This window comes from Ascaphus truei, chromosome 1 (genome assembly GCF_040206685.1).
Source record: "Ascaphus truei isolate aAscTru1 chromosome 1, aAscTru1.hap1, whole genome shotgun sequence".
Lineage (NCBI taxonomy): Eukaryota > Metazoa > Chordata > Amphibia > Anura > Ascaphidae > Ascaphus > Ascaphus truei.
In genome coordinates, this window is record NC_134483.1 from 81,919,845 (window position 1) to 81,943,993 (window position 24,149).

The 24,149-nt window shown below is 41.5% G+C and overlaps 1 protein-coding gene across 4 annotated transcripts in view; it reads left to right on the forward strand.

The window, feature by feature from the left end:
• MAST4 (microtubule associated serine/threonine kinase family member 4) overlaps positions 1-24,149 on the forward strand; it is a 607,818-nt gene that overhangs the window by 197,245 nt on the left and 386,424 nt on the right. The gene's annotated exons all lie outside the window — the stretch shown is intronic.

The following is a 24,149-nucleotide window of genomic DNA, read 5'->3' on the forward strand; positions in this document are numbered from 1 at the left end:
TCACCAAACAATATTTGCACTGAATTTTTATTCTACTTTTTATGTCTGCAATTTCTGAGTATTTAAATCTACACACTTGCCCATTTCTACTAGACCATATTCAGTTTGTAAGCGGCCTTAGTACATGTCTCCGAATTAACAATCTGCTGTGTAATTATCACAGATAAAATCAGTTTGGAAAGATCAAGATAAGTGTGACCTCTAATTTGAAGACTGACCAGTCCTCATTACCTTAATAATTAAATTGTTTGTTTAGAATGTGAAGACACAGTTTGAGCAAAGATGAAAGATACAAACGTTTCTATGCAGTTAATAGATTTTGGATTAGGAAAGAGAGTAGATTAGAGGTTCTCACACTTTTTCTGCATTGCAACGCCATGGCTCTTTATACCAGGTCTTCTAATTTACCTTTTTATATGTTTTATTTACTCCTTTTTTTTTTTGTTTAAAACAAATGTTGTTTTGCAATGTAAGGTTTTTTTTTTGAGCTGCTGGGGGCCGTAGGCATTAGACTATCTGTTGCTTCTTTACAGCTTTGGAACAAGACCATTCCTTGAGCACTTGCAGGGTATGGTCTCTCCAAGTCCCAAACTCTTCCCCGATGGGGGTGGTTGATATCCCGGAGAAAGCTTTTAGCTTGTGGTAGTTGTGTGACTGCGTTAGACAGTCCACCAGCTGCTGTATTGCTTCCCTGAAGGTCGAGCCTCTGGTCGACCGGCGACTACGGCAGCCACACCAGCAGCTGTCGACTGACTCTGGACTAGCTTCGTTCTTTCTGGGGCTGTCGGAGGGGTATGGGAGTTCAGCCCCCAAAAGTACTTCAGGTGCTGGTCCAGGACTGAAATCCTCCATCGGTATCGGTAGGTCTGGGTATATTAACGGGCAACCAGTGGGCACAGCTTCCGGAAAATGCGGCAGGGTCAGTAAGACGCTAGATGCTGTGTAAAGTTTTAACTGTAGTGGTTTATTAACCACAGACAATAATCATAATGGGTACTGTCCCTTTAAATCATAATAAAACATAGGAAATGAACACCTATTCCCTTTAGGGAAAGCTAACTACACCATAGCTTTCGCCCTAACTAACTGAATGGCCAGCTAAGCTGGTTCCCAAACCAAAACATGCCCTGGCATATGGAACAAGGTAACACAGTCTCTGCACAGAACAATAAAGTGTTTTTGTTTATCTGTCAGTCCTTGTTTTTATCCTGGGTGTGATTCCCAGCTGGAGCCCACAGGCCTGCTTCTTTCGGTCCTGGGGTCCAATACAGCCAGACTCTCCCTGGCTGGGAGAACTTTCACTTCCCCTCTCTCTCTGGAGTAAAACAGTCTCTCTGTATAGCGGCTTCCTGTGTCTTTTAAAACACTTGTTTCACTGAAGAGCCCAGCCCCTGATTAATCAGTTTTCAGCTGCTGCTCTTTCTCTGAGATTAACGCTCTGTGGACTGGCTTCAGCATCTCTCAATTCACTGTTCCAGCCTACTGAGTCAGTGACTCTGTCACAACACTTACCCTGCACACTGTGAGACAGAAACCGCTCCCCAACAATGGGAGATTAGTGGTTGTTTCAACTTTGGAGTAGTTGGTGCACCTGCCGCCCCATGAACAGGCGGTGTGCTGATGCTGGTGAGCGGAGGGAGGTCTCTGTTATACCCAACGTGATATTGGGGCTAAGTTGGAGCTCCAGCTGCAGCGCAGACAGGCGGCACATAGGAGACCAATGAGGGAGAGTTTCTTATGCAGTAGAGATTGGTGTTTGGAATATCGGAGTGGTGCCGGTTTGCCTGATTCCTGACATTTTCGGGGTGACGTGGTGTAAGAAGGGACAATTTGGCAACAGAACCGAGGTGTGGAGAAGCCGAAATCCATCGGTGTAGTGGACAAGTAACGTGGTCCCATCAGCGTGAAGGTCACCACCATGAGTCAGGAGCAGTTTACAACAGAGGTGACAGCGAATTTCCTTTCCAGCACAAACCACAGATACCTGCTGCACTTTCCCACATTGGATTTTAAGCTTTACCAATAAGGCACTTCACTGGTGTGCTCCAACATAGAGACACTAAGAAGACATATGAACAATTGTTTGCATTTTTTTCACATTTTTTTTAAATATCTGTCACATTGTCAATTTTTTCTAACACTTTTTTATTACACTGTTTCTTTTTTAGTTACATTGAGACACATCGGTTTCTAGTTCTGTTTCCTAGTACTTTGATTCACTACCATCTATATGCCCTTGACTGTCATGTTTCTGCGCCAAATGTGTGTATGTGTATGTATTCCTGAGGAATATCCCCCTAGGGACCAAAAATGTTGAGCCCCGAATATATTTGCTATGGTTTAAGAAACCTTTTACTGTTTGCAAATATCCTGTGTTGGTGATTAGAGTGATTAGAAGGATATATATCTATATGTTGCCATGTCTGGTTTTGGCTACTAATCTGCCCTGCCTAACATGTAAGCCCTGGTATCAGTGTAGGCAGTGTTAGGCTCAATCCGGATTTTTCCCTGCAGTAAGCAGCTCCTTTGAGTGACAGGGAGAGGCGGGCCTTGGGTTTGAGCAGAATACAATCGGGCTCAGACCTGGGACCCTCCCCCATGGTACATAAGGAGCTGCACAGTAAATTTAGTCATTTGTTCTCTCCCATGAGAGAGAGTGATTACTGGAAGCTTGGAGTCAGGGCTCTGACCACTTCCATCCCCTCCCTTGGGGGAGTGGGAAAGATACCTTTCATCCCATCAGGGGGTGAGGGAAGAGCAGAGGACTGGCTCTTGAGGCCTCAAGCCCCAAGCTTGTGTCCAGGGACAATCCGGAGGAAGGGACAGAGTTGTGCCAGGTGTATGCTGATACCCTGTTGGTGTGAGAATAAAGTTCCAGTTATTTTATATACTCCTGCCTGAGACTACAATCAATCAGGGGGAGCATCAGAGGGTTCTCCTGCAGGGATTGTCTCCAGCATCCCTGAAGCCTGCAAGAGATTGAGGCGTTGAACCACCGAGAGAACGGCTAACCATCACCCCAAAAGCCTGTCCTGTCTTCCCCATACCACCGGCGGAAAGCTCAGCATCCTGTGAACTTGCAGGTAAACAGCACTAATAGGCAGATCTCCCAGAGGGTGGGGGAAATACCGTTACATATACAGTTTATTTAATCATCTTCAGCACTTGTCAATCCACTGCTAGATAAGACATTACATTCCTTCACATTGCTCTAACACAGTTACTAATTTAATCCTTTAATTTTATGTTTGGTCTTTGTCTTTTGATACCCCATGGAATCAGGAGGTATCTGTGTATTTTTTAGTAGTATCATACTTCAATAAGTGACTCAATTCAAATGTATGAAATCTCTGATGCTATGAAGACGGACTCCAAATCAAATTGGCAATCATTGCTTTTTAACCCTTAACCATGTCATGATTTGGGGATGATCATGAAGTATGTAGTCTAAGGACTGTCTCCTTGGCCAATCTTAAAAACCGGAATGTTTACGCTTTCCTGAGGAAAGAGCTACAAAACACTGCTTAGAACATGTAGGCAGGAAGAGTACTTTGTTTCTCGACAGGATAAATAGGATGGACAGCAAAGGGGACTGCTGGAGCCGACCTGCTTCAGGGCCCTGTACAGCTGTGAAAGGTTATCGACAAGTTTCCTCTTCTATTGCTAGAGGTCATAATCCGACTTAATGCTTTTTCTGTCTGATACAAATAACATACTTTGAATTTAAAAATCAATTCTAATTCCTAGGTCTGAAATTCTTATTAAACAATACACACGAAAGCACAATTATTACCAAATTACAGGAGTGCCTACCTTAGCAACTTTGCAAATATTAGAAATTGACATGTTTAGTCCTGTTTAGGCAAGAGCACCTGGTGGTTGATATGCTATGTGTATATGCATATATTCTATTACATTAATACAAAATATTTTTCACCCATAAGCTACAATATTGTTCTTTTTATTTTGTACAGGTTTTTTTGTTGTTAAAATCCTGGGTTTAGTTACTATTTTGGCAAACATTACATTAGGTACTGTCCAGTGTATTTGGTCGCAGTCCAAATGTAGGCAGTGTACAGTACAATAGCTATAAAATGAATTGATTACGAAGCATATATTGTGAAAGTATATGTATGTATACTGGGTGTAGTCCTGGTCTCTTCTTCCTGGCTTTATCTTAACACCTAGTATATTTTACCATAAAAAAAGAATCCCTGCTGCCCAGTATGGGACATTTGGTTGCGACCATTTTGCTGCGACCAAATGGCCACCGGCGTTCAGCCACAGCCAATTCGCCGCTGGAACCCCGGCCGCCGGCCGCTTCTAACGTAAGTTTTATTACTGTTTATGGTAGAAGGTTAACCTAAGGGTTTTTAAGGTAAGGGTATAGGGTAGGTGGTTTGAGGGTAAGGGGTTTTAGGGTAAGGGCTTGGGGTAGGGGGTTTTAGGCTAAGGGGTAGGGGGTTTAGGCACTTACCTCAGTGGCGAAGTGGCCGGCGACGGGGGGATGAGTCATGGCGAAGCACTGGCGCTCATTTGGTTGCGCCGGAATATCCTAGACCGCCAGCTACCAGACTTTAGAAACACACCAACCCTTTTCTCCCACTAACTTTTGTTTTCACTTTTCCTCTTCTTTTAAATTATAAGGCCCATGTGACAGAACCCTCCTTACCTACCGTACTATACCCGCGTATGTCAATGTGATCATTTTATTGTAGTACACCTCTCTTGAACACTGTGATATGTCGCAACATTATAAATAGGCGATGATGATAAACTGTTATGCAAACTTTTCACACAAAAAAGTAGGCTCTTTAGTTAGAATCTGTTTATAATAATAATCTGTCTCCAGTTATAGGGGTTATTCATGAAACAGAGTGTTGATCGGGGCACTGGAGCATGGTAACGCCCATGGTCTTAAATGCTTTTTTCTATGCCCCGATTGGCAGTTTCATGTACAAACCCGTATATCTGTATCTTGGCATTGACTGCAGTTTTACCTAACTATAAATGTAAGAAATTAAAGATTTAATGGAGACATTAAGATATTAATGTCTTGTATTATCAGGTCTGTAATTTTGTCTGTTTTTGTTTTTTGGGCCCTTTTTAGATGTGAGAAACTGCATCACATTCAATACATTCTTTTGTTTGGTATTTATGTGCGAGTAGGTAACAGAAAGGCATCTTGGGTGTTGTGATTTTGGGATGATAATCTTTTTAAGATGTGCTGAGTCTATGAAAATTGTTTAGGGCAGAACACATTTTTCATAAAAATGTGCAACTGGAACTGATTAATTATTGATAGTCTGCATAAAGTCCAAGAGTAATGTGTATGGGTTAGACACAATACCTTAGTTTATTCTGGATATAATTTGCTTTCTATAAAAGTATCCTCATTTTACAAGCTCTAGTTTTGTACTTGTCTTGGTCAGCACTAATTCCAGTGAAAAATTCAATACTGAATAGTTGCTTTGTCCACCCTTTGATTTTGTGTTTGTAGAAGGGATGATTTAATCAACTTTATTAAGCTGCCCAATGTGCCTACCTGCAGAGAATAGAACACATGTAGCCATGTGTTGATTTTCTTTGTTTTCCCTTGCTGTCCTCCAACATGCCGTAAAAAATTTTTTCTAACCCATGCTTCAGGTTTCACATCTGATCCCTGAAGAGGGTGAGAGGGTATTATTGATGCACATAGGGTACGGCGGTTCCAATTTTTGGATAGCCCTGGTTTGTGCTTTCTTTCAGCAAGAGGAAGTTGTATCCCTTGGAAGTGCATTAAAGCATGATGCATTGAATAGACTTTGTATTACACCGTTAGGGCTGTGTTAATGTACAATTAATTATGTGCTAAGTTCTACTTAAGTGGGTTGGCGTTAGCTTAACCGTTAACGGTTTCTCACCATATTAAATAGGGGAGTAAAGGGGCTTTAAAGCTGCAGACCAAGCAACAGCCTACGTGTGTTTTGCTAAATAAATCCATTCTGTACTATGAGAAAATACTTTGGTACAAATACAAGTGATACTATAAATAGCGCTAGATCAAAATAAAACAGTGCAGTGCACAATAGTGACAATAATAGTGACAATGGAAATCACTGTGAATGAAGCTGCCCGGTTACCTAGTGTGGGGACTATCTCAAATAGTCACCAATGACAAGTTGGTGATACAAATAAAAGGAATAAACCCTGGCGCATGAATTAAGTGAAAAATATAAACAAACAATATAAAATTGATAATAATAAGTCCTCAAAGGATATATCAATGGTGGTTGAAGAAAGAAGAATGTCCTTTCCTCCTGATGATGACAAAGCTGAAATGGATTCAGTCCTCAATACGTAGTAAGTTCTTCCTGCAACAGCTGTCCTATTCAGTGAAACAAAAACGGGGACAAGACATTGCGCAGTAATGTTTAACAATGACGCCCTCCTATGTTGATGTCCCATAAGAATGCCTACTTACTAGAAATAGGAAGATAACGTGCAGTGGAGAGAAACTGAATGGTGAGCCCTCTGAATCCAATCTTCTCCAAGGTGACATGAACCCCACGTGGTGTCCAATGTTTCTGTAAATTAAAAGCAATGAATAGAAGTGCCGCAACAGGCTTGATACCACTGCACAGTCTCTGGCAGTCCTTAGTGTACCGGATACTCCGCGTGCATCCCACGTTGTTCCGGCGCACAGTGATGCTTTGGCTCCTCCCTGGGAGGAGAATGTCGTTTCCTCCTGATGATGACAAAGCTGAAATGGACTCGGTCCTCAATATGTAGAGTAAGTTCTTCCTTATTGCAACAGCTGTCCTATTCAATGAAACAAAAACGGGGACAAGACATTGTGCAGTAACGTTTAGCTCCCTGGGAGGAGCCAAAGGAGGCGCCAGACTGGTGATCCGTCTGACACAGGGACAGTGACATCATCACTGTGCACCGGAACAACGTGGGATGCACGCGGAGTATCCGGTACACTGACTGTCAGAGACTGTGCAGTGGTATCAAGCCTGTTGCGGCACTTCTATTCATTGCTTTTAATTTACAGAAACATTGGACACCACGTGGGGTTCGTGCCACCTTGGAGAAGATTGGATTCAGAGGGCTCACCATTCAGTTTCTCTCCACTGCGCGCTATCTTCCTATTTCTAGTAAGTAGGCATTCTTTTGGGACATCAACATAGGAGGGCGTCATTGCTAAACATTACTGCGCAATGTCTTGTCCCCGTTTTTGTTTCACTGAATAGGATAGCTGTTGCAGGAAGAACTTACACTACGTATTGAGGACTGAGTCCATTTCAGCTTTGTCATCATCAGGAGGAAAGGACATTCTTCTTTCTTCAACCACCATTGATATATCCTTTGAGGACTTATTATTATCAATTGTATATTGTTTGTTTATATTTTTCACTTAATTCATGCACCAGGGTTTATTCCTTTTATTTGTATCACCATGAGAAAATACTTGTAGCATTTTTTTAAAGAACTCTGACATTTTTAATGTATTATAATGTAACGAGCATTTTTTGTTTCTATAGCAGCCATTCACAAAGTCACATCCCCTTCCTCTTCTGAAACAGTCTTTGGCACACCCCTTTTTGAGCCCTGTCCCCTCTCTAGCAGTGCACCAATTGTATCTAGTGACTGTCTGGTCACATGATCTTCCCCACAGAACTTTGCCTCTTTGGTCCTCTTCTGCTGCACTAACAGGCATTTAGAGAACCCCTGAGCTAAATCTTCTCCGATCGATCGGCAACTTGGCTAATTACTTATTGTGTGGATTGTATTGATGCACATATTAAAGGGAAAAAAATTTACAAAAATAAAAGGCCTGCATTAAGTTATGGAAATGCGGGATAATTGCCTCATTTTATGTAATGATGTGGCTACAGTTGTTGAGCTGCGATATTAAACCACCATGGGTTCTAAAATAGCTTCTTGACTACAGTGCTGTAAGTTGACTTTCAGCCTAGCAGTCAAAACAACCGATCTAACAAGTTGTAATTTTAAAAAGAAATAAAATATAAAAACACGTATTAATCATACAGATATTGGTGTTGAATTTGATTCAATCCTTCATGTACGTAGCTTGTTTATAATCATGTTTGTATGTAATGTTATGTAGCCCTCTTTCCCCTAGCCTCTGGTAAATGTTTTTGCTACCCGTGTATTCTGTGGTTTCTGTGGATATACCTGTGAGGCAACAGAAGGCTGGAGATCTCCGCGGTGGTGTGGGGAGTATCAGGTCAGGTTCGCAGTGAATTCCTCAGTCGAAGAGGATCCTGAGCCTTCCGGATGCACCTCATGGACAAATCTCTCTTTTACCATTACCATGCTTCAAAGACTACATCAGATGTATATTTGACTGAAGTTTATTCATCTTCATAGTACATGCACTGAATTGTACTTCATTATACTCTATCCCATCTTGGATTAGGCCTTAGCCACTTCTCTATGCAGAGTATACATATTCTGGTCTCTTCCAGTAGCACTCCTTACTCCTTGAAGGTTAAAATACAGTAAGAACTCTCTCTCTCTGGAGCTATCCCAGACTGAACTCACTCGCACTCGGTGCTCTATACTATAAAGAAGAGCAGCCCCCTCCTTCCCTGGGGAGTAGCTAGTATGCCATCCTATTCTTTGTGTAATATAAGTGATTAAGAAGGCGCTAACACCCTTGAGTGCTTACTAGTGCAATAAACTGTGATATAAATAATATAATAACAAATGAATAATCAAGTGATAAAAAACAATAAAGGTATCACCCCCCTGCTTCTACCCTCCGGTGGGGTGGTCTTCACTCTTCCCCAGAAATGTAGATAGTTTTCTCACGATCCAGGGGGAGCATGGAGGATATAAACACACAAAAACAACAATCTAAGTGTAGATGTAACCAATATTAAAGTCCCTAGTGAATCTTGGCCCCTATGAGCAGCCTACTCACAAGAAGGTAGTAGTTTTCAAGCAGAGGTGACTGAGGGCTGGCCGTGGATTTCAGAAAGTGTAGAGTTGCCCCTTCACTGGGGATTGAGACCTCAGCAAGAGAGAAATGAACGCACATAGCACAGATCATATGATTCCAACAATTTATAAAACTCTAAAAAGTGCACACTTACAGTGTTGCAACTATAAAACAGCATGTAAGCTATAATTAGCTTTTGAATGACCACTGGGAGACAAGCGCCGCCTCTCACCGAAACGGACGGGAACTCCGGCTGGACCCCTCGTTGGTGTACTGGAGACACTGCTGCATCGCCGATTCCAGGATGTTGACGTCACTTCCGGTTTCGCTGCTGCGGTGTAGGCTGGGATTCCTCTCTCCACAGTGGCGTCACAAATGGGCGGTACCACTCTACGAGTTTCGCCAACCAATGATTCGGCTTCCTCAGGAGTGTATAAATTGTTGGAATCATATGATCTGTGTTATGTGCGTTCATTTCTCTCTTGCTGAGGTCTCAATCCCCCAGTGAAGGGGCAACTCTACACTTTCTGAAGTCCACGGCCAGCCCTCAGTTACCTCTGCTTGAAAACTACTACCTTCTTGTGAGTAGGCTGCTCATCGGGGCCAAGATTCACTAGGGACTTAAATATTGGTTACATCTACACTTAGTTGTTTTTGTGTGTTTATATTCCCCATGCTCCCCCTGGATCGTGAGAAAACTGCCATCCTATTCTTGTCACAGGCCCCCCTTTCTTTAGTGAGAGGCCACTATAACTTTATTGTTCATACCTGCTGAACCATGTAATATCACACACTGAACATTAGAATGAATTCCCTTTTGGGAATCCAACGTTTCGACTGCCACGCAGTCTTTATCAAGTCCTTGATAAAGACTGCGTGGCAGTCGAAATGCTAGATTTTTGGCTGTAATAAATAATCTTTTTGCAAGGCCCGAGTGCCAGGATATTTTCTCCTATCGTGTTACTACATGGGACCTGCAGGACATTCCCTGATCCACCGGCAGCTGATTATGTCTGTACAAGTAAGAAAGTGTGCCAGATATACCTCGAGTAATTGACTTTGATCTATTTAATCACACAGCGGGATGACCGAGATTCCACCAGGGGGAGTAATGTACATAGACACAGTGTGCTGCTATCCGGGTCGTGATGAGGCCAACCATTACTTCTCTCTAGAGAGTACGCCTGAGGAAGACGTCTATAGAGGGTACAAGATCGTTCCAGGTACGAGAGTGGAAGTCCTCAATTCCAGGGACAATCAAGGTGTTCATCAAGAACATCTCCCTGTACACCATGCCATTCGACCAAGGTCAAACACTGGGTTGGATATACCCAGTTACCCCCGTCGAGACGGTGGCTCAAGTGAACACCGTCGCCGCTCAAGATCAGCCGGCCGAGCTGCCATTTGACTTTGGGGAATCAACCCTATCCATCGAATGGAAGGAAAGGCTAAGTGCCAAACTGGAGGAACACCGGGAAGTGTTCTCCACCAGCAAGATGGATGTGGGCTGCAGCCGGAGCGCCCAGCACACGATCCGTCTGAATGATACCACACCCTTCCGGGAGTGCTCCCGACGCATCGCTCCCAGAGATGTGGAAGACATGAGGGATGTCCTGAAAGAAATGGAGACAGCGGGCATTGTGACTGAATCCCGTAGCCGCTATGCCTCTCCGATCATAGTAGTGCGCAAAAAGAATGGGTCAATCCGCCTGTGCATAGACTACCGGAACCCTGAACAATCGTATCATCCCTGGCCAATACACCCTGCCGAGGATAGAAGAGCTCATCAACGCGCTGTCCGGAAGCCAATGGTTTAGCGTGCTGGACCTGCGGTCTGGGTACTACCAGGTACCTTTGAGCTACGGAGACCAGGAGAAGATGGCGTTTGTCTGTCCCCTCGGCTTCTGTCAGTTCACCCGCATGCCACAATGCATTTGCGGTGCCCTGTTGACCTTCCAACGGTTGATGGAAAAGACCATCAGAGACATGAATCCCCGGGAGTGTTTAGTCTACCTGGACGATATTATCGTATTCGGGAAGACTCTAGAAGAGCACGAGAAACGACTGTTGAAGGTATTAGACAGATTGGGTAAAGAAGGCCTGAAGTTGTCCCTGGACAAATGCCGGTTCTGCTGCACGTCAGTCACCTACGTGGGTCATGTAGTATCTGTCGACGGAGTGACTACCGACCCCGCCAAGGTCGAAGCCGTGGTGCGGCAGATTTTTCACTCGACAAAATAATTTGATTTTGTTGCACAATGGCCGAGTCACGTGAGCGGTTCAGCCAATGAGGGTGAACCAGCTCCATGACGCCACTCCACTTCCATTGCGTCTCCCACAAGGCCACAAATCGCCTTTGTGGCAGTCATGCGCGACACCACGAGGTACGTCTCGCGCGCATAGTATAGCCTCGTCCTTAGCTCCTTCCTTGGTCTCGCCTCTCCAGAGTTCGATCTCATAGGCTAAGGCCACGTCCATCACAAGTCACATCCTCCTGTACCAGGAGTGGCTCCCTGCTGCAGCACAGCAAGCTAGGAATTGTAGTTTCCTATTGCAGCCAAGGGGCGGGGTGTGTGTGGATTACATATACTTGTTTACAAAAGCATTCTACCAGAGACCCAATATTCCCAGGAGCTTACGTAAGGAACATTTTAAAGCCGCAATCCATCCCAGAAGCCTACATAAGTTTAACTCGAAGTTAATATCTTGCCACCAAAATATGTCCTAACTTATTTTAAAGATTTTTTTTTTGTGTTAAAATCAGGTTTATCTTAATCTCTGAGGTTTTGAAGGTACTATGGTAACATTTAGACTTTACGGTGCTTTGGGGAGAGCAACATTTTTACTTCCTGGGCACTTAATATTTCAAACGCTTATATCTCCTGAACAGAGCTTCAGATTTAAAAAAATGAAAACGGCTTAAGTAAAAAAATATATATATATAATGAAAAAAAAAAACGTCTAGCAGCGCATTCTGCTGCTTCTAAAGGTTGACTGCACTGGTTCAGCTAAACTTAGAAACATGCAATAGTTAATGGAGCAGTGTTTAGATTATATCCATTGGCCAGAATAAAGTCGTAAGAAATTGTTTTGACAATCCTTCACTTTATCAGGTATGGATGCAATCTGTTTTGGGTTAAAAAAAAATGAATATAAATTGCACAATGTCAATGCTTTTGGAGTAAATGGCACAGAAATAATGTCAAAAAGTGAAAGACCAGACTTCTGTAAGTGTATGAAGAATGTGTTTCCACTTGTGTACGGTCTTCATGGTCGGAGCCTGCAGGCAGCGTGTATTCTGATTACGACAAAATACTGAAGGCCTAGGAGTGAAGGGTTTGTACCATAGAATGTTTCTGTGCGCGTAAAAAGGAGACAATGTGTCAAAATAACCCAAAGTTGAACCTTAGCCTTTCTCTCTGTAGTCGCAGAGGATCTCCAACTCTGATCCTTTAGCTAAAGGGATAAATGATAAATTGATTAGTATTCCTTGTAGCAGCCAATTGAAAGTAATATGTAATATTTTGTAATCATATATTCTGTATATTGTACCGGTTATGTATTCAGTATGCGAACTGCAGAATTTTTTTATTTTTTTATTTATATCATTTGAGGATGATTTGATTTGGTTAGCAATAGGCATATTAGCAGTTAGCAGTTGATGGTTCATTTTATGCTAGGTTTGAAAAGGACAATACTTAAGTTATCAGTTAAGAGAGACCTGCATTGTGGTAACGTGTAGATAATTACATTTCCTGGGCATATCCATGGCAATGGGCACCAAATGGTTAAGTCGCACCTTCTAGGTGGGACAGGACAGAAAACATCCTATGTGTAAGAGGTCCTATAGATCAGGGGTCCCAAACTCTCGGGTACTGGTCCGTGGCCTGTTAGGAACCGGGCCGCACAGCAGGAGGTGAGAGGTGGGCGAGCATTACCGCCTAAGCTCCGCCTATTGTCAGATCAGCGGCGGCATTAGATTCTCATAGGAGCGTGAACCCTACTATAAACTGCGCATGCGAGGGATCTAGGTTGCGCGCTCCTTATGAGAAGTCAGAATCCGACACTTATTTTAGTCCGCGCCTCTTTCCCGCACTGATGGGATTGTCTAGTTGCAGGAAAACAAGCTCAGGGCTCCCACTGATTCTGCATTATGGTGAGTTGTATAATTATTTCATTATATATTACAATGTAATAATAATAGAAATAATGCCTATTATCACATCTCAATAGCGAGCAGTCATCAAATACATCCAAGATTCGCTATTAGGCAGGCTCGCTACCGTTCGGTATTGCTATATCACCAACAACCTTCACAAAAGTCTTAGTGACTTTGGTTGCAGAGCTAAGGAAAGAAGGTATTCAGATATGCCTCTATCTCTTCAATGTCTTCATAAAGACTCAAGACAAACCTCTTTTTCTCCTACACCTTGCAAGAGTACTGCAATTCTTAGAACACCATGGATGGTTAGTGAACAGAACCAAGTCACTTCATTTCATCACACAATTTAAGGTTCTTAAGTATTCAGTTCAACACATTACGAGGAGTTGTCACCCTGGCCCGTGACAAAAGAGAAATCCTTATACACAGGATAAAGAAACAACGATTGGCTACAAGCTCTACAGTATATGAATCTAATAGACATTTTGTCCTTTACCATTCAGGTCGTCAAATGGGCAAGACGGCACATGAGATTGTTCCAAACAATTTTTATTCATCAATGGTACAAATGAAGAAGACATCCTCTTCAGATAATTTGCCTTCCACAACATGTAAGAGATTCATTAATATGGTGGGAACAAGAAGAGAGTTTAAAACATGGTTGTTACCTGTGTGATGAAGATTGGGTCCTGCTCATCATAGACGAAAGTAGAACAGGCTGGGATGTTTAACTCTATTCTCAGGTGGCCCAAGTAAAATGGACCATAATGCATCAGGACACTCCAGCAAATATATTAGAAATAATACATGTGTACAATACACATAATACAGTGGTACAAGCAATGATCTTCTCATCAGAAATAAGATGAAGTTTAAAAATACGATCAGCCAATCTGCTTGTTTCATACATAAGAAAACCAGGGGAAAACAGAAGTCTGATCTTCTTAAAAGGTTTCTCCTATATTCACCTGGGTAGAGGAACAATTGGAAGACCTGACAGCAATATATATTTCAGCAAATTTACATCTGAAGTCAGATTTCCTAAATCAAGGAACAGTGATTCCGGGGGCATGGTCCAGCATCTTCTCACAAATCGTACAAAAATGGGGTTTTCTCTAAATAGATATATAATGGCTTCAACCAAGAACAAGAAAACAGAGTTCTACTCAAGAACCCCACCAATAAGCTTCTTACACAGACACAATCTCTTTCAAATGAAAGTTTCATCTAGCCTACGTGTTTCCTCCAGTATCCCTAATATTGAAGGTGTTCGTGAAAATAATGAAGGACAAAACAGAGGTTGTAGCTATTATCCCATTTTGGCCCCACAGACCATGGTTCCCTCTACTCATCAGTACTGTATGTTTACATCGTCAACCTTGGCAATTACCAGTAACTTCAGATCTCGTGCCACATGGTGTATTCAGTACCCCAAACACAAGACTTGGGCTTTGATGGCTTTACGGTTGAGCAGAGCTTCCTCAAGAAAGAGGATTATCCAATAAAGTTGTAGAAACTTGAATGCAAGCAAGAAAGGCCTCTACCTCCAAAGTCTATTAGAGTGCAGCAGCATTTCCAACAATGATTCTGTGTACTGGTTAGCATCTTCTCATCAATCGTACAAAAATGGGGAATGCTCCAAATATTGTAGATAGAATGGCTTCAGCCAAGAAAAAAAAAACCCTGTTCTACTCAAGAACATTCCACACACAAGCTTCTTACACAGACACGCTCTCTTTCAAATGGAAGTCTATGGAATGGAAATCTAGCCTATGTCCTCCATTATCCCTAATATTGAAGGTGCAAGCAAGAAAGGCCTCTACCTCCAAAGTCTATTAGTGTGTGGCAGTAATTCCAGCAATGATTCTGTATACTGGATATTGATTACTTAAATCCATCCATTACTTCAATTCTGGCATTTTTTACAGAAGGGACTGGATATGGGGCTCAGTGCAAGTTCCCTAAAAGTCCACGTTTCAGCACTGTCTGCAAAACTAGACAAACAATTGGCCACCCTAGATCTAATAGCACGCTTCTTTCAGGCTATACATAGAATAAAGCTGCAATTTAGGATTCATGGATCTACCCTTGGTTCTGTAAACCCTCACTAAATGCCTGTTTGGACCATCTGAGCAAATATCAATACAAAATCTAACTGAAGACTGTTTTGTTGGTGGCCGTGACATCAGCCCACAGTCCGAGAACTAACTTTTTTTGATATTCCATCAGGACAAACTAGTTCATAGATCAGTACTCTAATTGTTGCCTAACAAGGTATCTTTCATTTAAAAGAGAATTTTTTTAACCTTTTACTTTGTCCAAATCCATCAAATACTAAAGAACAGATTCTCCATTCCTTACATGTCATCAGATGTCTGAAACATTACCTTTCATGAACGGAACGGAACAGTACAGCAGGTCAGAAAGTGTCCTTTTTTTTCCCCTTCAAGTGGATGAAGGGTTCAAGCTGTCGTAAAGTCCATCAGTCACTAAATTGTTTCTGGCATCAAAATGGCTTGTTTCCCAAGGTGGACAGATTCCAGAAGGTTTAAGAGCCAGTTCCACCAGATCCATAGCCATTTTCAGGGCAGTGAAGCCTTAAGCTTCTCCTTTAGAGTTATGTAGGGCAGCAGTTTGGACTTCGATTAATAACTTTATTACATTTTGCAAGTTGGCCTCCAATGCTTCAGCAGATACATACTTTGGCCGAAAACTACTCTAAGAGGTTATACATTCAAAGAATTAAAAAGCTTAAGCAGCTTTACACTGTCATGTTTTATTTCTGCCCTCTCTCATTTGGTACTGCTGGGGCACTTTCCTTTGGTGCCCACGGCCATGGATATGCCCAGGAAAGGATCACGTTTTATCGTAATTTTCTCTGTCTAGGTAGCTCTCCATGGCAGTGTGCACTGCCGTGGAGGACTACAGAGGAAAATAAAGTTATGGTAAGATACTAAAACAATTTTCTCCTTTTCAACATGTACTTCTTCAATGCATCTTTGTTGATTTATAGTATATTCTCTCCTGGTTTTATCTATAGATAATGTTGAATCTTCTTCAATACATTATATTACTTTAGCTAGATATAATAATTCCGCATACGGTTTAGCACACAAGTCACGTTTATTTGTCCAAAGTTATTACTTGCATGTAGCAGATATATGGTCATATGCTTTTTTATCATGGTGTATATCATCTGTTTGTTCTGCTCTCCCTGGGTGGAATCCCTCTTTCTGTGTTCTCCTGTGATCTTGCGATTATCCTGTCTGGCTCACTAACCAAAACTGCCAGTATATATCCAGAGAGAACCATCTACATAGAAATTTCTTATGATTTTTCTCTGTATACAGTATGGCGGCATCATATGTCTTTCTAGATGGATCCATATCTTTGTCTATCTGGCATGATAGCGTCTTACAAATCTGGTAATCACCCTTGTACAGTATATCCATGCCCAAATTCTTTCACAGATAGCCCAAGATAGCTGTATGTCATATCATCTATTCCTGAATATCTATCTAACACATCTTCACTTCTTCAGATATCTCCCAACAGTTGTCTTATAATCAATCAATTGCTCACACACTCTTCATAGTTGGGGGGGGGGGGTGAGGGGGGAGAACATTTCTTACAGATTCACATGGTTAATTGTGGTTCCTGGCCAACATTTAAAATAGACTTTCAGGGATTTGGAAGGAAAATGTGGGAGATTTGTTCAGCTTTCCATTGTCTTGTATTTAATGACCAGATTTTTATTTTTATAGGAGAAAGTGAAAAAAAATGTTTACATGTTTTTAGTAAATTAGTCTCCTACATAAAAAGCTGGAGTTAACAGTATGGTTTCCAAGATAAAGATATATTTTTTTAATTGCAAAAAAAAAAAAAACAGAGAACAATGACACTACAGTATACTTTAATCTATGAGTGCATATCTTTTTCTAGGTTATTTATTTCCTAGGTGGTTTGGATTTGCATTTTTGTGTTCACCTTAAATTCAATTTTTTTTGTTTAAATGTAAAAGCAGAAAGAAACACTAACATTGTTTATACTTTGGTATCACATTTTGAAATTGGTTTTATGTATGTCGTTTCTCCTTTTTTCATTCTCCAATTTTAGTGGCAGGAGTTGTAGCAAAGGCTGTGTTCTGAGTACCCCTGTGTAATGGCAGCCTGTGACCTCTGCAAATGAGAATTGGTTAATGATCAATTGGTTAACTGAGGAAGAAATTCATAAGCGACTTGAAAAAATTCAAGTAAATAAGACCCCTGGCCCCAATGGCATACATCCAAGAGTTCTCAAGGAGTTAAGCTCAGTAATAGCCAAACCCTTATATTTAATATTCAAGGACTCCATTTCCACAGGCTCAGTACAACAAGATTGGCGTAAAGCAGATGTGGTGCCTTTATTTAAAAAGGGAGCTAGATCACAACCAGGGGATTACAGACCTGTAATCCTGACTTCAATAGTGGGGAAACTTCTTGAAGGTTTAATACAGGATAATATTCAGGAATACCTAATGGAAAATAAAATTATTACTAATAGTCAGCATGCATTTATAAAGGATAGATCATGGCGAACTAACCTTATTTGTTTCTTTGAGGAGGTAAGTAGGAATTTAGACCAGGGTAATGCAGTTGATGTGGTCTACTTAGATTTTGCAAAGGCTTTTGATACGGTTTCACACAAGAGGTTGGTGTACAAAATAAAGCAAATTGGACACAGTAATAATATATGCACCTGGATTGAAAACTGGTTAAAGGACAGACAACAGAGGGTTGTCATAAATGGAACTTTTTCAGGTTGGGCTATAGTCGTGAGTGGAGTACCTCAGGGATCGGTACTGGGACCCCTGCTTTTTAACTTGTTTATTAATGACCTTGAGGTTGGCATCGAGAGCAAAGTCTCCATCTTTGCTGATGATACTAAATTGTGTAAGGTAATAGAATCAGAGCAGGATGTAATTTCTCTTCAGAAGGACTTGGAGAGACTGGAAACGTGGACAGGTAAATGGCAGATGAGGTTTAATACAGATAAAAGTAAGGTTATGCATTTGGGGTACAAGAATAAAAAGGCGAATTACAAATTAAATGGGGATATATTGGGGGAATCCTTGATGGAGAAGGATTTAGGAGTGCTTGTAGACAGCAGGCTTAGCAATAGCGCCCAAAGTCATGCAGTAGCCGCAAAGGCAAACAAGATTTTATCTTGCATCAAACGGGCAATGGATGGAAGGGAAGTAAACATTATTATGCCCCTTTACAAAGCATTAGTAAGACCTCACCTTGAATATGGAGTACAATTTTGGGCACCAATCCTAAGAAAAGACATTATGGAACTAGAGAGAGTCCAGAGAAGAGCCACCAAATTAATAAAGGGGATGGACAATCTAACTTATGAGGAGAGGATAGCTAAATTAGATATATTTACTTTAGAAAAGAGGCGTCTAAGAGGGGATATGAAATCTATATACAAATATATTCGGGGACAATACAAGGAGCTTTCAAAAGAACTATTCATCCCACGGGCAGTACAAAGGACTCGGGCCATCCCTTATGGCTGGAGGAAGGGAGATTTCACCAGCAACAAAGGAAAGGGTTCTTTACAGTAAGGGCAGTTAAAATGTGGAATTCATTACCCATGGAGACTGTGATGGCAGATACAATAGATTTGTTCAAAAAAAGGTTGGACATATTTTTAGATGGGAAAGGTATACAGGGATATACCAAATAAGTATACAGGCATACCCCGTTTTACATACACCCGATTTACGTACACTCACAAGCTTTACGTACACAAACATTTTTTTTTTGTTGCACCTTACCCCTGTGTACGTACACGTGCTTCGCGAGTACGGACACCAGGGGGCAGCGTGCGCACCTCAACACTCCTGCAACCTCCTTCATGCTTGTCTTCATTATGGAGCGCTCGATCTCCCTGTTCCCTCTGCCCTCCCATCTGTGTCCTTTCCCCCTCCCATCTGTGTCCGTTCCCCCTCCCATCTGTGTCCGTTCCCCCTGCAATCACGCTTCCTAAAGCAGCAGCTAAACCAGTGATTCCGCCCGTGACTCTGCTTCCTCCTCCTCCCCCCTCCTCCCTCCTCCCTCCTCAGAGCTCTGTGAAGCTTTGCATGTGATGTGAATTACAGACTACAGTGTGAGGGGGAGAAGATCTTCTGCTGCAATCTTTGTGTGTGTGTGTGTGTGTGTGTGTGTGTGTGTGTGTGTGTGTGTGTGTGTGTGTGTGTGTGTGTGTGTGTCTGAGTGACTGTGTGTGTCTGAGTGACTGTGTGTGTCTGAGTGACTGTGTGTGTCTGAGTGACTGTGTGTGTCTGAGTGACTGTGTGTGTCTGAGTGACTGTGTGTGACTGAGTGACTGTGTGTGACTGAGTGACTGTGTGTGACTGTGTGTGTGTGTGACTGTGTGTGTGTGACTGTGTGTGTGTGTGACTGTGTGTGTGTGTGTGTGACTGTGTGTGTGACTGTGTGTGTGTGTGTGTGTGACTGTGTGTGTGTGTGTGTGTGTGTGACTGTGTGTGTGTGTGACTGTGTGTGTGTGTGACTGAGTGCGTGTGTGTGTGACTGAGTGCGTGTGTGTGTGACTGAGTGCGTGTGTGTGTGACTGAGTGCGTGTGTGTGTGACTGAGTGCGTGACTGACTGACAGAGAGACTGAGTGAGCGAGAGACAGAGAGACTGAGTGAGCGAGAGAGACTGCGAAAAGGAGAGAGCTGCTATACAGTACTGACCCGCGTGCGCGCCTCTCACCTCCTTGCTTGCTCCCATTAATTTTATTTGAATAAAGCCTACTGTATTTATTTTGGTTACAAATGCATTATTTACACCAGTTATGCACATATATGATGTTTACAGTACAGTACATGCATTGTAAAGTGGAAAAAAGGCAGTGCTTCACTTTAAGTATATTTTCACTTTACATACATGCTCCGGTCCCATTGCGTATGTTAAAGCGGGGTATGCCTGTACATGGAAAGTATGTTGATCCAGGGATTAATCCGATTGCCAATTCTTGGAGTCAGGAAGGAATTTATTTTTCCCTTATGAGACATCATGGATGATATGACACTGGGGGGTTTTGTTTGCCTTCCTCTGGATCAATAAGTAAGTATAGATAAAGGATAAAGTATCTGTTGTCTAAATTTAGCATAGGTTGAACTTGATGGACGTACGTCTTTTTTCAACCTCATCTACTATGTAACTATATAACTATGAGACATACATGGATTCTACTCAAATACTTTTCATTATTTTTGTTGTTGGGTGGGAAGGCATTATGTCCAAACTGTTACACCATGAAACGATTACATGTTCTCTGATGAGGAAAACTACTTTCCGTTCCCCCTTGGTTATCTTTGGTGCCATCCACAAAAGTATTAATTTTGGCAGCAATGATGGATTTTTAATATTCAACGTGATTGTAAATTGCAAGTTTTTTTAAAGGATTGACTTGATATGAAAGATTAATCTTAATTATTAAGGGAGATATCTGTATGCCCATACAGTATAGAATATTGTGGCAGATTGTTTATAAGGTAACAACAATAATGTTTCATAGCAACAAAGATTACCTTTTTACTTTGGTCACATATTCTTCTCAAGAATAAGCGATATTGATTTTTTTTTGTGTGGAGGGGCTCTTAAAACTGGTAGTTATTTGAATTGTTTAGCAATTGGTTTATAACTTTGTCCTTATTGGTGCCTACAGTCACTTTAAGGCTGTTAAATGAGTCCTTAATTAGACTTCATGAAAAAGGTTAGGGATTTTAATACATATTCTAACTCCAGTACCATGTATGTATGTATGTACTGTATGTATGTATTATGCTGGTTTTCATTCATGTATTCCTTAGCCAAAAACTGCTATATATGAAACTCAGTCTGGCTCATGGGATTACATGTCTTAGTTTGTTTGCAGATACATTTTCATATCTTATTCTTGTTTTCTTTATATTTTTTTTGTTTAACAAAGCGCCAAAAAACATTTTTCTGATAGTTGGACAGTTTTTTTGTTTGTTACAGATAACATTATAATATCTACTATAATGATAGACAAAAAGTTTAAGGCTATAAGCATTGATTTCCACTTATTGAGCAATACAGAGAATGTTTGTATATTACCAAGCATAAAGTTTCAACACGTTCTTCCATGCATTGCCTGCCCATGAGCGTTCATATTGACTTCAACTTTTAATGTGAAAAAACAAACACACTAAAAGGATGAGGATGTAGTAACTGGCCATTTAGTAGAAATTGTGGCAAACATACATTTATTTATTTTAATTTATTTATCAAATGTTTTACCAGGAAATTATTTATTGTTACCTCTCGTTTTCAAGTATGTCCTGGGCACAGACTTATGACAACACATCATTACATGTTATATTTACAGACATTTCATGGATTTAAGGGAGAGACAATTTAGCTCTTGGAACATTTCGCAGTGATGTGTGTTGTAGTTACATTATAGGACAAAGCGGCATATTGAGTCATAGAGGGCGTCTAGTTTTTTATGGTGAGTTTGGGGTACTGTACCATATACTATCTCCCGATAGTCTATAATTGGCATTGTGCAATGCCCTTTCTGACCAGCTGGCTCAGGGAGGATTTGTTCATATAAAGTACAGTACACCCAGTTTGGCATAGGTTTTGAAAGTCAGAGTATCAATATGCAACCCAAATTTTAAAGATAAGGCAAAAGAGGTGTGCGTGTGTGTGTAAGCGCACTCTCTCTCTGCTGAAGGGGCTTGTGTGAGAGGGGTAGAGTGTGAGAGGTAGCATATGGGGGGAAAGAGATGGGGAGATGGGGGCAGAGCATTGGGTTCCCCAGAATTTAACAATCTAATTCTAAGTTTCCTTAAAGAAAAAATGTTTAAAAACACTGCAGTAAATAATGCAATGCTTTTGAGTAGTCCAGGGTGTATGATTATATTGGATGAGGGCCAGGAGGGAGAAGTTTGTAGTTGATAGAGTAATATTTATATGAGGCCACAGTAAAGAACGGAATTGGGGTAAGTAGCAGGTTCATTATCAGAAAGGCGGATATGTAAAATAAAAAAATAAAAAACACAAGGCAGTTCAACTTACTTTAGTGGAGTTGAAAGTGTTTCAAGGCAGCCAGTAGAATTGCCAGGTTTATATCAATTGAGTAAATAATACAGGATTATTCCTGTTCTAATCTACTGCCAAACTCCTGCATAACTGTTACATTTCACTTAAAATATGCACTTATAATATGAACATTATATACAGTATGCACACTTAATGCAATGCTCTGACCCTGCAATGCTTGACCCAATTATGTGCTTGAATTTGCTGCTAACACAGCATATCACCTGATATTCATCAGTGCTACAGTGGTTCCCTCAACAACAAAAAAAACCTAACACATGGCTAACAAGCAAATTAACGGTGTTAACAGAATAACATCAAACATTTCTTGATAAGCAACATTTGGGATAGGGATCAGATAAGAATCCTGACAGAGGGAACATACATTTCTACTATATGAAACCTTAACTGTCAATAGCCACATTTAAAACCAACCAAATTAAGTATTTTCTTTACCAAATACGGAAAGTTATGGTACACAAATCATATGTTCTAGCCAAAACTTTGTTAAATTGACATTGAGGAACAGGCATACAGTAGGTCTGAATTTGATGAGGTTGCCAATTATAGTTTAGTGAACCACAATTGGATAAAAAAAATAACTAAATGCTGGTTAATTATTTGAAAATGTGAAACCTTTATGCATACACTGTGCCCCTTAGTGTCCATAAAGGCTTACTGTGCCTACCCCGTTATTTAATACCCCACATTCAAAAGTAGACCAGACAGTTTTGTGTGGAAGTAAAATAAGGTCACAGCTTTGTTTATTTCAACAACATTTGAAATGAAACTGTCAGCCAGCCCGCTAATCCCTGTGTTCAGATGACCCTGTGCGTCGCAACTAATGCCGCCACCAGCTGGTCTCAACCCACCGCAGTATGGCAGGAGAGGCTTAGGCCGTGCTTTGCAGGCCTCACACCCTTCGCTGGGAATGCTCCATGCCCAGTCCCACCTTTTTGGCTGCCTGGGTCAACCGCATAAGTTGGAGCCCAGCTTCCTAAGATTTGGGCAGGGGTATAGTCCGGTCACATAAGTCAGCGCCTACAGCCATGCACAATCTTTCCAGGGGACTAATAATATGGGGCCCAGCCACATAAGTTGGAACTGCCGTCCTTGGCATTTGCCGGCATTATTAAGTTGACTGGCCTGACAGTTCCACCACCCGTAGAACCCATTAATTCCACTTACTGGGTATGAACCCTCCCAACCCAAGCTGCTGGGCTACTACATATAGAGTTAAACTGAGGTTTCTGATAAAAAAATGCTGCTATGGAGACAGATACATGTTCGCATTGCACAATGTTCAATTATTAACTTTTCTGGACCTAATGTGTGCGCTGTATGCATTAGATTTCCACCTCTTAAAGTTTTTTGATCTGCTCGACAGGCAGACCCTGCTCTGCGGCTGCTGTTGCCACCCCTATCCTAAAGGAATGTGTATCAAAATTGACCAAATTTATGTCCCTTGCTCCCAGGCAGCACTTATAGATACTGTTGAACTGAAATTTTGTTAAAGGGGTTAGATCACTATGCAGTAGGAACACCCTGCTCCTTGTATTCTCTGCCTGGGGAATCACTTTGTTGCCCACACAGGGCACACCGTCCTGTACTCATGCTTTTTGAGGTGCACCTGGCCCCTTTGCCTGCCTGATCAGTTTTTGACTTGTGTATGTGGCATTCTATGGTGTTATCCCCGATTTATTACCTCAGGGTGGTACTGGGACCCCTGCTTTTTAACTTGTTTATTAATGACCTTGAGGTTGGCATCGAGAGCAAAGTCTCCATCTTTGCTGATGATACTAAATTGTGTAAGGTAATAGAATCAGAGCAGGATGTAATTTCTCTTCAGAAGGACTTGGAGAGACTGGAAATGTGGACAGGTAAATGGCAGATGAGGTTTAATACAGATAAATG